A 14,949-nucleotide genomic window follows, 5' to 3' on the forward strand; every position below is an offset into this window, starting at 1 on the left:
CTCTGGGCCCCTCCCTGTTGGAGGCCGCACAAATGTTTCTTATGATTAGGCATAATTGAAGCCTGTCAGTAACAGCCTGTCAGTAACAATATGAACCTGCGATCAATTGAGCAGCTGACCAATCATTACCTCCTCCTCACTGCTCTTGTTACCCAATAAATATGAAGGGCTGGAGAAAGTCGGGTGGCTGCCTCTGCTCACTAGAAGCAGGGAGCTCTCTTCTTCTTCCCCATGCTAGCCTTTCCTTAAAACAGTTTTTGTTTTTTGTTATCATTTCTATGTTCCTCCCTTTGGTCTCAAGTAGTAACAGCTGTAATGATGGTTTCAAGCAGTAACAGTAGTAACTGCTGCTGCTGGTGACGGTCTCGGGCACTAACAGTAGTAACTGCTGTGGTGATGGTCTCACGTAGTAACGGTAGCAGTCAGCCACACCTCCCTGCACCTTTCGGGGCGGACCCTGCCTGTTCTTTGCTGTCCTCAGGCCCTGACTCCTGGGCTTTCTGAGAGCTCCTGGTCCCCTGCTTTTCATCCTGGCAGACACCGAGGGGGAAACCAGGACAGAGTGTCGGTGCCTCTGCGTGAGAAACCTCCCAGGGACAGAGGAGGCCCCTCCCATCTCAGTTTTAGCTCTTGGCTTTTTGAAGTGAAAGCTTATTTTATTTCTGATTTTATGGGGTTTTGGTTTTAAAGGGTTGGCCCCTGTTCCACCTCCTCTGAATGTCTGCGTCTTCCTGGGAGCAGGTTGGCTCATTCCACCAGCGCTCTGCCCAAGTAGGGGAAGGAGGGCGGGCCGCGAGGGCCTCGGGCATGGCAGCTGCGGCCTAGGGAGGGACAGGCCAGTGATGCTTGGGGTGCTCCAGGCTCACAGGTCGGAGCATCCCTCTCATCCTTCAGTCCTCCTGTGCGGTCTCAGCATCTGGGCCAAACTCCTCCCAGCCCTCTTCAGCTGAATCCTTCCCCGGCGGTCACACTGAGCAGGAAGAGAACGGCCTGTCTTAACCACTTCTGTCTCCAAGCACCCTGCCCGCCCAGTGTGTTCCGGCTGCCGACCGAGACACGCCCGTTTATTCTACCCATTCAGTGCACTGCATTTCCATCTAGAAGCCAAAACTTAGCGGAGAGCCCCAGCGGCTGTGGTTCCCAGAAGACTCTCCCATCAGACGCACCGCCGTCCACGTAGCTTGACTGAACAATATGCCTGTTTTTAGATAAACCTCCTCTGCTCAACACGACCCGTCCCTTCGAGTTTAAAACCAAACTCACCTGGAACGAACCCAAGGCCACGTGGAGACAAGGCGCAGTGAGCTTTGCGCAAGTGTGGACAGTTTTCCCAGAGTTGTGGCATGGGATTCTGTCTTTGTCTTTACCTCAGCTGAAGATGAGGCTGAAGTGGAAACTCAGCCCGTGGCCCTTGGGAATTCAGAGGTACTGGTGATGCAGGGAGCCTGTGGCGTTCTTGCCGGCTCCCTGAGCTTTTTCTTCATGCATGTTCTCTGGCCCCTGAGCTGAGCTGTGATGTGACTGCCCCAGGTCCCCAGCCGGGGCTGTTGGAACCCAGAGGCCTTGAATCCAAGGCTGTGCTTCTCCTCGAAGGTTTATAGTGATGGGTGCTGGGCTGGCTCCGGGACCGGGGCTTCCTGCCCTGACCAGCTTCCAGCCTGCCATGCACCGCACCGTCGGTGAAGGTCCACGAGGGCTGTGTGGGCAGGAAAAGGATCCTCTTTACATGGTGCACTAACTGCCATCGTGGGGCTGGTGGAAGGGCTGCTTGCGCGCATGCTCTCTCTCTCTCTCGTGGAGGTTTCTGGCGTGTGACCTCGGGGTAGCTTCGTTGGTCAGGAGCTCCCTTCCCCCATGAGACTTGATTTCTTTGTTTGAGCCAGTCTCGTGGATTCCAGTCTTGTGGATTTTGCAGTGGGAAGGAAGGGCCCTCCGAGTTGCTTTTCTCTGCCAGCCTGAGCAGGTGACACCCTCACCCCCAGCAGAATGGGGCTGATCTGCAGTACCCATGCCCATGAGGGCAGGGAGGTAGGAGACCCGAGTACAGAGGCTCAGCCAGCGCCCACCTCTCTGTGGACTGACAGCCAGGCTGCATGTGCTCGGCTCAGCTTGTGGACATTGAAGACTAGGTCCTAGAGGCATCTGCGTTTGCAGTCACCTTGTCCAGGACCTGGGCTCAGAAAAACAGCTCTCTGTTGATATAGCTGTTGCCACTTGTACCCATGCTCAAACACACAGATCCGCTGGCACGCTTCCCGTGGGCTTTCTCTCTCTGCCCAGTGTCTGGTCTTGGTCTGGGTCAAAAGTGCAGGCTGACCCCTCCGGAGCTTCATCTGGGGGCTGCCCTGCATCCTCTGCTGCTGTCCAGGGGGGTGTGTCGGGATGTTCTGGCACCGAAGCCGCGCAGGAGGAGTGTGCCAGCGGACGCTGTGTTCTGAAGCAGGTGCCGTTCTCCTGCAGGCCTGACTCTCCCGCACCAGCCCGGAGGGCGTCCCTGGGAAGGGGACTCTGCAGGAGGTTATGGACAGGAGTTTGTTAAGGGGCACCTGGGGTCTGTGTCCATGGAAAGGAGGGGAAGGAGCAGGAGGGGATGTGTGAGAGGTGGGTGGCAATGGAGCTTGAGGGAGGCCTCAGCTGACCCTGCTGAGCTGTGGTGCTGGATGGCCGTCCGAGGCACTGACTTGGGGCGAGGCTGGGCTGTTGTTCACCTGTGTCGGTCAGGCCCTGGATGTGGCTGCCCCGGGGAAAGTGGTGGCCTGGTGAGGCAGCTCTCCTTAGCAAGGGTGAGGGCTGCCTGGAGAAGCCGTGCACACCTGCAGCCTGAGATGAGCCACTTGAGCCACGAGCAGATGCTGGGGCTGCCTGGGCCTCACAGAGACTGATGTCCAGCCTCCCCCAAGAAAAGCCCATTGTCCATCTGCACGCAGAGCTTTCTGACCGTAGTCTCATTTGTTTATTTTCAAACTACCTTTGCAGCATCGACTGTCTGCCAGGCCCTGTGCTCAGCGCTGGAGGTAAGAGTGAGAGGTGAGGCAGTTTATTGCCCCCCCCCTGCCCCCGGTAAGGCTGCCTGTTTGCAGAGAGAGAAGAAGAAAAAGAACAAGGAGGAGGAGGAGAAAGAGAGAGGGAGGGAAAGAGGAAGGGAGAGAGGGAGGGAGAGAAAAATGGCAAGAAATATACCCAGCTCTAAATTGCATCTAAATTGGATAGCTTTAACAACGTGCCAGAAAAGATGAAATTACGTGGATGCCCAGCCAGTCACCTGCTGTGGGGAATGGGCTTTTGGGCCGTATTCCTGGTCTTCTTTTCTTATCTATGCCTCCGATTCAGTGTTTCAACTTTACAAAAATATGAAAATGTAAAATGTGTGTAGAAACAAGCTTCATAACATGGACTCGTCACTGTCGGGGGAATTCACTGGAAGTGTGTGTGAGTCGGCGTCTTCCGTCCTCTGTCAGTCACTGGTCTCTGGATAAGTGTATTCTTAGGCCCCTAGCTCTGTTTCTTGGATGTTCTCACAGAGACTAGAGCAGGCAGCAGCAGCCACCAGGGGTGGCCTCTAAATCATTAGCCATGACAGTAGTAAGTGAAACAGACACAATCCTGTTGTGTGTCAAGCAGGGAGTCAGATGTGCCTGCCGTGCTCCAGCGCTCCCACGAGCTCAGCACACACAGCTGCACTCCCTGTGCCTTGCCAGTGGCATTGCAGAGTGGCTCTTCCTGCTTCAAAGGAATGCAAAGCCACTCCGGGTTAACTGCACAGTTCTTGGATCTTGGGTGCTGAGTGTATGAACAAGCTCTGCAGGTGGCCATGCACGTGCTTCCAAGGCCTAGTCCCGGGAGAGGGTTGTGTGTCCCACAGGGAGTTGCTCAGGGACAGCAGGTCCTCTGCCTTCCAGACTCTTCACCTCCTGAAGTGGCAGGTCCTGGGAATGAAATGAAGAGGCTGTTGCCAGTGTTGAGATGAGAATCTTGCTCTGCCATCTGGGACAGGCATCAGGGCCTGGCTGTCAGGGATCTATGTGCCACAGATGTGGACAGAATCTGGGGGTACCTGGCCAGTGATTTCCTGGGAGCCTTCTGGGCTTTTGGGTTGCCCGGTTCTTAGAAGTTTGATTAACCAGGTGCTCTTGGGCAAGCAGCAACTTGGTGGTACCCTAGGTGGGCTTCTTGGGGAGGGTGGTCTCTGCTCCCCTGAGGGGAGGGGGTGCAGAGGCTGGGACAGGCAGCATGGGGGGTGGGAGTGAGGATTCTGGGGATAGATCCTGAGCCCCTTCCTTAGCCTCGCAGAGCCTTACTTGGTGTTTGGGTAAGTGGGGAGCATCTCTTGCATCTCTTCTCCGGACCCTCGCCAGCACCGTGGCGGCCTCCCAGGGTAGGTGTCTTCCGTCTTCTTCCTGCTTACAGGTTTATTCATGGGGCAGGTGGTGGTGACCTTGATCTCCCAGTGAAGTGAGGCTGTTCTAGGGACTTCTGGAGAAGGCTTTCCTTCTTGACAAGAGGCGAGTACAGCAGGAGGAGAAGGTACCTGCCATCCCTGGCTGCCTCCTGCTTTGACAGTGAGCAAGTTGCCAGGAGCAGCGGCATATCCTTAGGGGAAATGCAGTGTGTGGGGAGAGAGGGACCATGACACAGTGCCCAGGAGCACGGGCTCAGGTTTAAGTCCTGCTATGGACCCTGGGCAAGCCACTTTGTCACTGTGTGCCTCAGTTTTTCCATCTGTTAAATAGGGGTGGTAATACTACCTGGCTTATGGATCCCTAAGAATTTGTTATTGCTTGGTAAATTCAAAAATTAATTACATATACAGCATTATTAATTACATATACAACACACATGCTTGTTCTAAACCTTCAAACAATACAGAAGGATGTATAGAAGGATGTCCACTATAGAAGGACATACACCTCCCCACCTCAACATCTCCCCTCCTCCACCTCAACATCTCCCCTCCTCCACCTCAACATCTCCCCTCCTCCACCCTGCCGATTTTACTTTTTCCATGAGAGGTAATCGCTGCTAGGAGTTTGGAATTTTTTCTTCCAGAACTTTTTATGGGTATCCCATTTTTCATAAGTGGGATTATACTATATAAATGGTTGGGTATCTTGCTTTTTCACTTGATATGTGTAAGAGTTTTCTACTGGTGACTTAGCAAACTTAGTATCTTTAAATGAACAATAACCATTTCTTATCCCGCTCTGTCTGTGGGTCAGAAGCCTGGGCCTGGTGTGGCTCGCTGGCTCTCGGCTTAGTGTGGCACTGGACGAAGTTGATGTGCTGCGGGGCCATCTTCCTTCCCAGAGGCTCAGGATGAATCTACTCCCAAGCTCGCTCAGGAGCTGGCAGGATGTATTTCCCAGTCCCCATGACTGTCAGTAGGGGAAGGTCCTCAGGGCTACAGGCTGCCTCAGCCCTTGGCAGGTGGCCCTTTGCTCCTTCTCCAGGGCAGGCCAGGTGCTCCCAGTCTCTCTGACCACCCTTCCCCCTCAAATCTGTGGCTCTTCTGTCCCTTGTCTGCCTTTAAGGGCTCATGTGATGACCCTTGTCCACCTTTAAGGGTTCATGTGATGACCCTTGTCCACCCGGTTATCCCCGTATTTTATAGTCAGCTGATTAGCAGATCTGGTTCCATCTGCAGAGTCCCTTCATATGAACAGTGGGTTGGATAGTGTTCCCCAAATTCATGGCCATCTGGAACCTCAGCATGGGGTGTTATTTGGACACAGGTCTCTGTGGAAATGATTAGTTAAGAAGTGACATCTTACTAGATTAGGTGGGTCCTAAATCCAGTGACTGAGACCCTCATAAGAAGAGGAAAAGACAGAGATGCAGAGAAAGTGGCAATGTGAAGGCAGAAGCGGAGGCTGGAATGATGGAGGAAGGCACGGATGGCCAGGAGCCGCAGAAGCTGGGAAGAGGGTAGGGGGTGATTGCTTAGCCTTCAGAGGGAGTGTGGCCCCGCCCACAGCTGCCTTGACTTCTAGGCCCTGGAGCTGGGAGAGAATAAGTGTCTGTGTTTTCAGGCCTCCAGCGTGCAGCAGTTTGTGATGGCATTTCTAGGAAGCAGATGCAGCGGCAGGGCTAAGAGAGTGCTCCCTGGAGTCTGGAGGGCACATCTGTAGAATTCTGCCTAACGTAATGTGCGGTGAAGTTCTTTGTAAGTACAAAGCAGTGTTACGATGAAACAGGTATAATAACTGCCTTCCCCTTTACAAAGACACTCCTTCCATGCCTGGCGCCAGCGTTATCACCAAGTGGTGCAGTTGGCGGGGACCGGCCTTCAAACTTTCATTCTGTAATTAATAGTCTGGATGTCAGAAGGCAGAGGCAATGAATAGAACACATTCATGGCTGTGGAGTCATGCAACGATGACATGTGATTTACTGTCAGATCAATCTGGACAGGCAGGAAGAGGCTGAGACAGAGGTGAGGCATTGGAAAATCTGGTCGTTAATTGAATCTGATGGAGCTAATGAAGCCCTATAGGAGGAGAAGAAGGAAAGAGCTTACTGGCCATAAATGCCTTGGGACTTCTGACCCCACAGGCTCTGCTGTTATCCTGGTCCCATCTGATGCGAGGGAGGGCTTCCCCTGGATTTATCTCTGCTGTGGGATTTAATGGCAGTTGGGAAAAAAATCGTGAATATTTTGCAGCAAGGATATGAAGGAGATGTAAATATTTTTCTCAATGAGGACATTCATGTTGAAGGTTTCTCAGCCCTCAGATATTGAGGGATTCTGTGATAATCCACATCTACTTACATTCCCTTAACTGTATGTGTGAATAAACAAATATGTGTATATTGGTTCTTGTGTCCAAAAATACCTGGATACTGGGGAAGAAAAGGTTACTTCTTTTTTTAAAAAAATTTATTTTTTTTACTTTACATTCTGGGATACGTGTGCAGAATGTGCAGGTTTGTTACATAAGTATACACATGCCATGGTGGTTTGCTGCACCCATCAACCCGTCACCTAGGTTTTAAGCCCTGCATGCGTTAGGTATTTGTCCTAATGCTCTCCCTCCCCTTGCCCCCCACCCCCCAACAGGCCCCAGTGTGTGGTGTTCCCTTCCCCGTGTCCATGTGTTCTCATTGTTCAACTCCCAGTTATAAGTGAGAGCATTTGGTGTTTGGTTTTCTTTTCCTGCGTAAGTTTGCTGAGAATGATGGTTACCAGCTTCGTCCGTGTCCCTGCGAAGGACATGAACTCATTTTTTACAGCTGCATAGTATTCCATGGTATATATGAGCCACATTTTCTTTATCCAGTCTGTCATTGATGGGCATTTGGGTTGGTTCCAAGTCTTTGCTATTGTAAATAGTGCTGCAATAAATATATGTGTGCATGTGTCTTTATAGTAGAATGATTTATAATCCTTTGGCTATATACCCAGTAATAGGATTGCTAGGTCAAATGGTATTTCTGGTTCTACATCCTTGAAGAATTGCCACACTGTCTTCCACAATGGTTAAACTAATTTACACTCCCACCAACAGTGTAAAAGCGCTCCTATTTCTCCACAGCCTCGCCAGCATCTGTTGTTTCCTGATTTTTTAATGATCGCTATTCTAACTGGCGTGAGATGGTATCTCATTGTGGTTTTGATTTGCATTTCTCTAATGACCAGTGATGATGAGCTTCTTTTCATATGTTTGTTGGCCACATAAATGCCTTCTTTTAAAGCCTGTTACTTCTTGCATGGGGAGAAGGAAAGCCAGCCCAGGACAACACAGCTTCGGTCCTATCTTGTTGTAGGGGAGGGTGAGGCCTGTTGTAATAAACAACCCCAAATTTTAGTGGCTTAAAACCATAAACGTTTTATTCCCTCACTTCCCTTACTTCTCCATCAGACACTGGGGTGGGCTCTCCCTAGCACCCAAGCTCTACCATCTGCAGAGTCCCCAACTTAGCCACTGGGGAAGTGAGTACCGGCACAGTCAATGCTCGCCATGAAGCATTTTGGCTGAGAAGTGACACAGGAGACATGTGTGCTCACATTTCATCAGCCAGAGCCAGATGCATGATTGCTGCTAGCTTTGGGGGAAGGACAGATTAAACCCTAAGGCTGTGCCCCAAGAAGGGGAGGGTTAGAGAGTGGTGGACGTTAGGAAGGCCACCAGGAAGGCTGGGGGAGGAATCACTTTCATTCTTTGTGATGATCCCAGAGCAGACAAAGACTACAGTGGATTTCTCGGGCAGGTTGCTGTGCCACTGCTATGGTTTGAATGTAGCCCTTCTAAAATTCAGGTGTTGCCAATGGGATAGTATTAGGAGGCGGGGCCTTTAAGAGGTGACTGGGCCATGAGGTCTTCCCTTGTGAGTGGGATTAGTACCCTTAGAAAGAGGCTTGGCTGAAGGGTTGTCTTCCTCTTGTCCCTCTGCCCTCTGCCATGTGACGAGGTGGCAGGAAGACCCTTGCCAGATGCAGGTGCCTTGATCTTGGACTTCCCAGCTTCCAGAACTGTGAGGAAAGAAATTCTTGTTACTATTATTTTTGAGACAGGGCCTGGCTCTGTCACTGAGGCTGGAGTGCAGTGGTGTGATCTTGACTGACTGCAGCCCTGACCTTTCAGGATCAAGCCATCCTCCCACTTCAGCCTCCTGAGTAGCTGGGACAATAGGCGCAAGCCACCGTGCCTGGTTAATTCTTTAAATATTTTTATGGAGACAAGGTTTTTCCATGTTGCCCAGGCTGGTCTCAAACTCCTGAGCTCAAGCAATCTACCCACCACGGCTCCCGAAGTGCTGGGATTACATGCATGAGACACCACACCCATCCTAAATTTTTATTCTTTATAAATTACCTGGTCAGTGGCATTCTGGGACTAAAGGGACTAAGACAGCCATCAGCTAACACCTGGGATGGATGTAAAGTTCTGGGGGCCAGAGGATGACCTGTTGCTCCTTTAGTTGTGGCCGCCAAAAAGGTGTATCTGCCTGGAAACTCAGGATGTGACCTTATTTGAATTGCAGATATACTTGAAGCTACGATCTCAAGATGAGCCATCCCGGATTAGCGTAGGCTCTAAATCCAATGACAAGTCCTTACAAGGGAAGAGAAGGGGAAACAGACACAAACACACAGAGGGAAAGGCCGTGTGACAATGGAGACAGGAATTAGGGGACAGCCCCACACCAAGGAACACCGAGGGCCACCAGCAGCCACCGGAACCCGGGAGAAGCCGGTGGGAAGTTTCTGCCAGAGCCTTTGGAGGGCGCATGGTCTTACTGACACATCGATTTTGGATTTCTAGCTTCCAGAACTGTGAGAGGATAAACTTCTGTGGTTTTAAGGCCCAAGTTTGCAGTAATTGGTTCAGCAGCCCTAAGCCCCGGTGCAGATTTGCATTGCCGGGAAGCTTTTGGGAAGTTATGTTTCCTCATTGTTATCCCTTTTCCTTTCCCTGGTTCAGGCTGGTAGCCAGGGTCTGTGTTTCTTGACCTCTCCTTCCCTTCTTTTGTTTCCAGTAAAAGCTGAAGCCCAACTCCAGAGTCAAAGCCGCTTCCCAGAGAGGAGGAGGATGGGGTGGTCGTTTGGTCTCAGAGGCTGGCTATGCAGAAAGCCCCGGCGTGGTTCCCGAAGGACAGTGTTGGCTGAGACAGGGATTCAGAAGAAGGAGGCACTGAGGGGGCCGGGGACGTTCTGGTTGGGTTTTGAACAGGTTGGGTTCATAGTTGCCCTGTGGGGTTGGGCTGAAGGCATCTGGAGGCGTCATCTGGAGCTGGGCGTGATCTGGTGCCTCTGAGTGTAAGTCTCAGTAAAGCACTGCCAGCCTGCCTTTGCAAATAGGCATCGAGCCTTCAAAGTCCCCTTAAAACCAACTTATTTTAGCTAGAAATTGGTATGATAATGATTTGAGTGGATCATTTGTCTGAAGGTTAAATATTGGGTAAAAGCCAGAGCAGAAAACATCCGTTAGCAAATCTACCTGTCTGTCTGGGCGACTCGTGCCCGGGAGAGCGAAGCCAGCTCTCGCATGCTCATTTCTCAGCTTCGCCGGAGAAGGTTGAACACCCAAGAAAGCATATTTGATCTTCGATTCCTCATGTTGTGCACCTCATTCACCAGACGTGCATGGGCAGTGACTGTGTGCAGGGCCCTGCTGTTGGGGTTTGGAGCATGTAGAGAACAGACGGAAGACAAGAAAAATGTATAAAAAATACATAAGGTGCACATCAATTACAGTGCTTGCTAGAAGGGAAAGAAAAAGGAAAGCAGGGTCGGGGAGACGGCCAGTGTGGAGCGTGCCATTCGCAGTGTGCAGTCTTGCGTTCAGGATAGGCCCTGTGGAGAAGGTGACCTTTGGACAAAGACTGTGGGAGGTGCAGTGACCCGGGGAAAGTGCATTCCTGGAATATGGAACTGCGTTGCGAAGTCCCTAGTTTCTGGCATGTTGTGGGAATGGCAAGAGGTCAGAGGCTGGGGAAGAGGGAGCAGGAGGGAGGGCGGTGGGCAAAGAGGTCCAAGGCCCATGGGTGACTTTGGATTTGTTCTGCTAAAGGGGACCTGTGCGAGGCTGCTGAAGAGGGAATTGTCTTGATGAGAGTTTGAAAGCGCCGTCCTGGTTGCTGGGTGGAGCATGGCCAGCACAGGATATAGAGAGGCAGGAAGACCCTTTCGGAGGCTGAGGCCACCGTGCAGATGAGACAGGACTGTGTCCTGCACAGGAGCAGGCCATTGGAGAAGAGGGTGGGAGAGCCTGGGTGTAGATGGAAGGAGAGGAGGGGATCAAGGCTCACTTCAACATGTGCCTATGACCCACCCAGACCCTGAGTGGGGAGGGAGACTCCCAGGAAACGCCATGAGGGAATCTCCTTCGTACAACTAAGTGCTGAGCCCCAGACATGCACACATGGCAGGAGGCTTGGTCACGATTCTGTGGTTCTATTTTGTGGACAGGAACCACAGTTCTAGTTTAGCCAGGGCATGCAGGCAACCTCATGTCTCGTCTTCTGCAACCCTTTCCTCCCGCTGCCCTCCCAGCCCCAGCAAGGAAGGTCTGGCACCATCCCCACCCTGGCTGGCTTGCTGTTGCCTTCATGGGGTGGAGCATGGCACAGGAGGAGCCACTGTGTTTCCTGACTATACATTAGAGTGACCACCCTCATCCATAAGACATGTGGATCAACTGGCTCCCCTGGCAGCTGTTCTGAAGTGCTGTCCACACCCACCCAGGATCCTGGGGCTGTCATGGAGGGGCCAGGCTGCCCACCAGAGTCCGATGCTACAATTTCCCAGGTCTTTGCTGTGACCCGGGATGCAGAGATGATGAGGACATGACTCGTGGGGGCAGGAGACACCTTCCCATGGGTTTCATACTTGGCCACCTCGTGCTGCATCCGGAACATTGCTTCAGCCTCTGTCTCTGTGGAGAGGAGAGTGGTGCACATAGGTGCCTGCAGACAGCCCCCTGCAGAGGTGGAGAGGAGGGAGAGCCCTGGCAGGGGAGGGGGCCTGGCAGGAAGCAGGGTGGCTGTGCATCCTTTGGCCCCTCAGAAGCAGAGACTGCAGGGCCAGCCCTTGGCTTGTGGGGGATGGGCAAGCATGACCCTCAGGAAGCCAGCTCTGCTGTGGCTCCATGCTGTCAGAATGGACCACACTTACCAGCACAAGCCAGCAAGGCTGGCTGTGACACAGTCATCCTGAGCTGCCCTAAAAGTGATAATTGTAACACAGCCTACCTGGCCTAAGGCTACCTGAACATAGCATGCAAATTTATGCATTTACGCAAATTACAGCAACCCAGATTTCTGGCCGTGGAGACCTCTGCTCCGGGAGCCTGTGGGGCCCACGTGTGGTCTCGCTCTTGCAGCCTGATGCAGATTTACACACCTGCCCTCTTCCCCGTTGGCCTCTTCAGCAAGAGCTGGCCTGGATTTCTGGGGAGGCTTTTTTTTTTATGGTCCCTGCTCAGCTTAGAGATGCCAAAAGAAAAGCAGTTTACAGGTGAAGCCCTCTATTCCCGGGTTCTGCCAGCGTCTTCACAATGAGCGGATGCGCCTCATCCTTTGTGCAGTCCTTGGTGTAAACTCTTGAAAAAACAAGTTGAGCAAGTTCTCTGCTGTTCATAGTTCAGCAAGCAAAGCAGTCCCCCTTGAGGTGTCTATGTTTGATTAATAGGAGCAATTCTTGGTCCTTTTACGGTGCCTTTCTGCAAAGCTGCTGTCAAGTCACTCACTAATTCTCTGTGACAGGCAGGTGGTGAATCCTGGATCCGCGTTTGTGTGTGGAGGATAGGCATGGAGAGAACCTCATCTGTGGTCCTGCAGGAGGAGCCAGCAGTGCCCTAAGAACCAACAGGGTCTTGCTGGCTACTCCTGTGGGGGACCCCTCCGAGGGGGGTCCTCACCCAATGGGGCAGGGATGGTTTCAGCCTGAGGTGCTGCTTCTCAGCAGTCCCTGAAAGTGGGACCGGGACTGAGCCAGGCAGTGGGATGCAGGATTTACCACTTGTCATTGTCGCACGGAGCTTGATGCCTTCTAGCTCCCGGGACACCTGGCTGGCCCGAGTTTGAATACAGGTGATGTGCCTCCCCTACATGCCCCAGGGATACAGGCACCAGCTCTGCCTCCTGCCCCAAAACCCAGCCAGGGTGGCAGCTGCTCTTGTTTGCTAAGGTGCTAAGGGGCTAAGGTGGGGAGAGTAGCAAGGCTGAGGGCCTGGTGGAATCGAGACTGTCCTGTGAGCTGCAGAAATGCCTGTGGTCTGTGCTAAGGGGACTTCGGGGCATAATATAATTTAAAATCAGCCAGTTTACTGTCATGTCTCTGCTAAAACACGCTTCTCCCAGGCTCATGAAATCAGGGCTCCTGAACTGACTAGTCCCTCCTTCTGATTAGAATATTCAGAGACTCTCACCAGAAGCAGGTCAACCACGACTGTGACAGAAAACGGAAGCTGGATCCCCCCAAGCAGATGTTTGAGGTCTGCCCAGATAATCACTCTCAGCAGTGCTTAGGGCGACCGGAATGAAAGGTGCCTGTCAGGACAGGGGCTGCATGGAACATTGTTTAGTGGGGGCATCGTGGAGCCTGGCACGGCTGCAGGGGACAGACACACCTGCTGCTCACTCTAAAGCCTCTTCCCCGTGCTGCGTGAGCCGCCCAGCATGGCCCAAGTCCAGCTCGTTACCTGTGTAATTTATCTCAGGCATTGCAGAAATGTCTGAGCCACAGATGCACATGGCTTCTCTTCGACTCCTACTGGAGATGTAAGTGAACAGACAGGCTCTGTCACAAAGGGTCTAACCCAGAGTTGAGATGATGATTAGGCAAGAAGCAGAAGAGTCCAAATGAGGGGACCTCCCAGAGTGGGAATATTCACTCAGCCAGCGGTTCCTGGTATCCCCAGCGTCATAGGATCCTCTGAGTGCTGCATGGACAGGACTGGTCCCTGGAGGTCTGGGGCTGGAGCCAGGTGCAGAGGACTTGGTAAACACACGCTCTGGTGGTGGTATTCTGTAAACAGTAGACACGGCACCACAGTGTGCAGGGCGACCAGGCTCAGAGTGCCAGCTACGATGGGCAGCCATGGGAGCGATGCCACCGGGTCACATTAACCAGTGGAGGCCTGTCTCCTCCTCCAGGGCTGCTGCAGTGCCAGGCTGTGTCCTTGGTGCTGGGAGGCCATGGGGAGTCAGAGGCTGTCTCTACCAGACCAAGATTGCGTGCCGTCTGCAGCCAAGGTGAGGTCCTGTCCGGAAGTGCTGCTGACATGATGCAGAGCTAGCACTGAGACGAATTTCCTAGCAGGCAGGCCTTGGGCTAAGGGCACTCCCTGCACAAGAACTCTGCGATGTCAGGACTGTTGTTATCCCCATTTTAAAGACGTTGAAATGGATGCGTAGGGAGGGCACAGGCCCTGCCCGCACACCTCAGCTGGTGAGTCCTAGGGCTGGGGTCCAAGCCCATCTTGTCCAGCTCCAAAGTCAGTGCTTTTTAATGATGCTCACCTGCAAAGAATCGTTGTTGATGTTATGTCTTTTAAAAATTAGTATTAAGTTATAGTTTGGCTTACTTAAATAATGAAAGAGGCTTCAGATGCTGGGCTTGTGAGAAAGAACAGCTCCAATGCTCGGAGGGATGGTGACGCCCCAGGCAGGGCTGGCAGGTTGGGCACGTTCATCGCTGTCCAGCCAATGTTTGCGCCCTCTCCTCTCTACCTCCAGGGTCACCTCTCGGCCGCCTTTTATGCTGGGCTTGGCTGTGGGGCCAATTTGGCCTGTGGAATGCGGGAGGAAGTGGCGGTGTGTCCGTTTGAGTCAGGCCTCTAACGGACATGGTGGGCTTGTGCTCTCCCCCTGGGGAAGTTTGTCCCGGTAGCTGCCCCTGCAGATGAGACATGGAGCAACCCGAACTTGACACCCAGCATCAAGCAGAGCTTCCCCAGTCATCCCTCATACTCGTTAGTGAGAAATCAGTGCTTACTGCTGTGTTCCTCTGAGATTTTGCAGTGAGTTGTTCCACAGCAATACCTGACTGTTACACCTGGTAACTAAATACTTGGCAGTGTAGGAGTTGAGTTGTCTAAGGGACAGTGTGTTAAGGCTAATTAGAAGATAATGGGATTTTTGGTCTAGATGTAAATTGAGACCAAAGCCTATAAAGGAACTAGTCTATAAGTCTGGTCTGTAAGGGGAGCCTTAGTCTCTATCCTGAGAGCTCCGAGTTTCTTTCTAGGGGAACCCTACAGAGTTCTTGCTGGCCACTGCTCTCCTAGGAGTAATGTTCAGGGCCTGCCCCGCTCCTGTGGGGGAGCCGAGGCCGTGGAGGGCCTGGGTTCAGTGTTGGGGATGGTGTTTGGCAGCCTAGCACCCTGGAGAGACTTTCCCTGTCCCCAGGTCATTATTGCCATCTGGCCTCCTTGTGATTTTTCTCTGATTGAGGGGACTGTGTAAAAAAGTCTTCTCATGGCTTCCTTCTTTCACTAATGTTTTCATTCA

The sequence above is a fragment of the Theropithecus gelada genome, chromosome 9 (assembly GCF_003255815.1).
Source record: "Theropithecus gelada isolate Dixy chromosome 9, Tgel_1.0, whole genome shotgun sequence".
NCBI classification, from domain to species: Eukaryota; Metazoa; Chordata; class Mammalia; order Primates; family Cercopithecidae; genus Theropithecus; species Theropithecus gelada.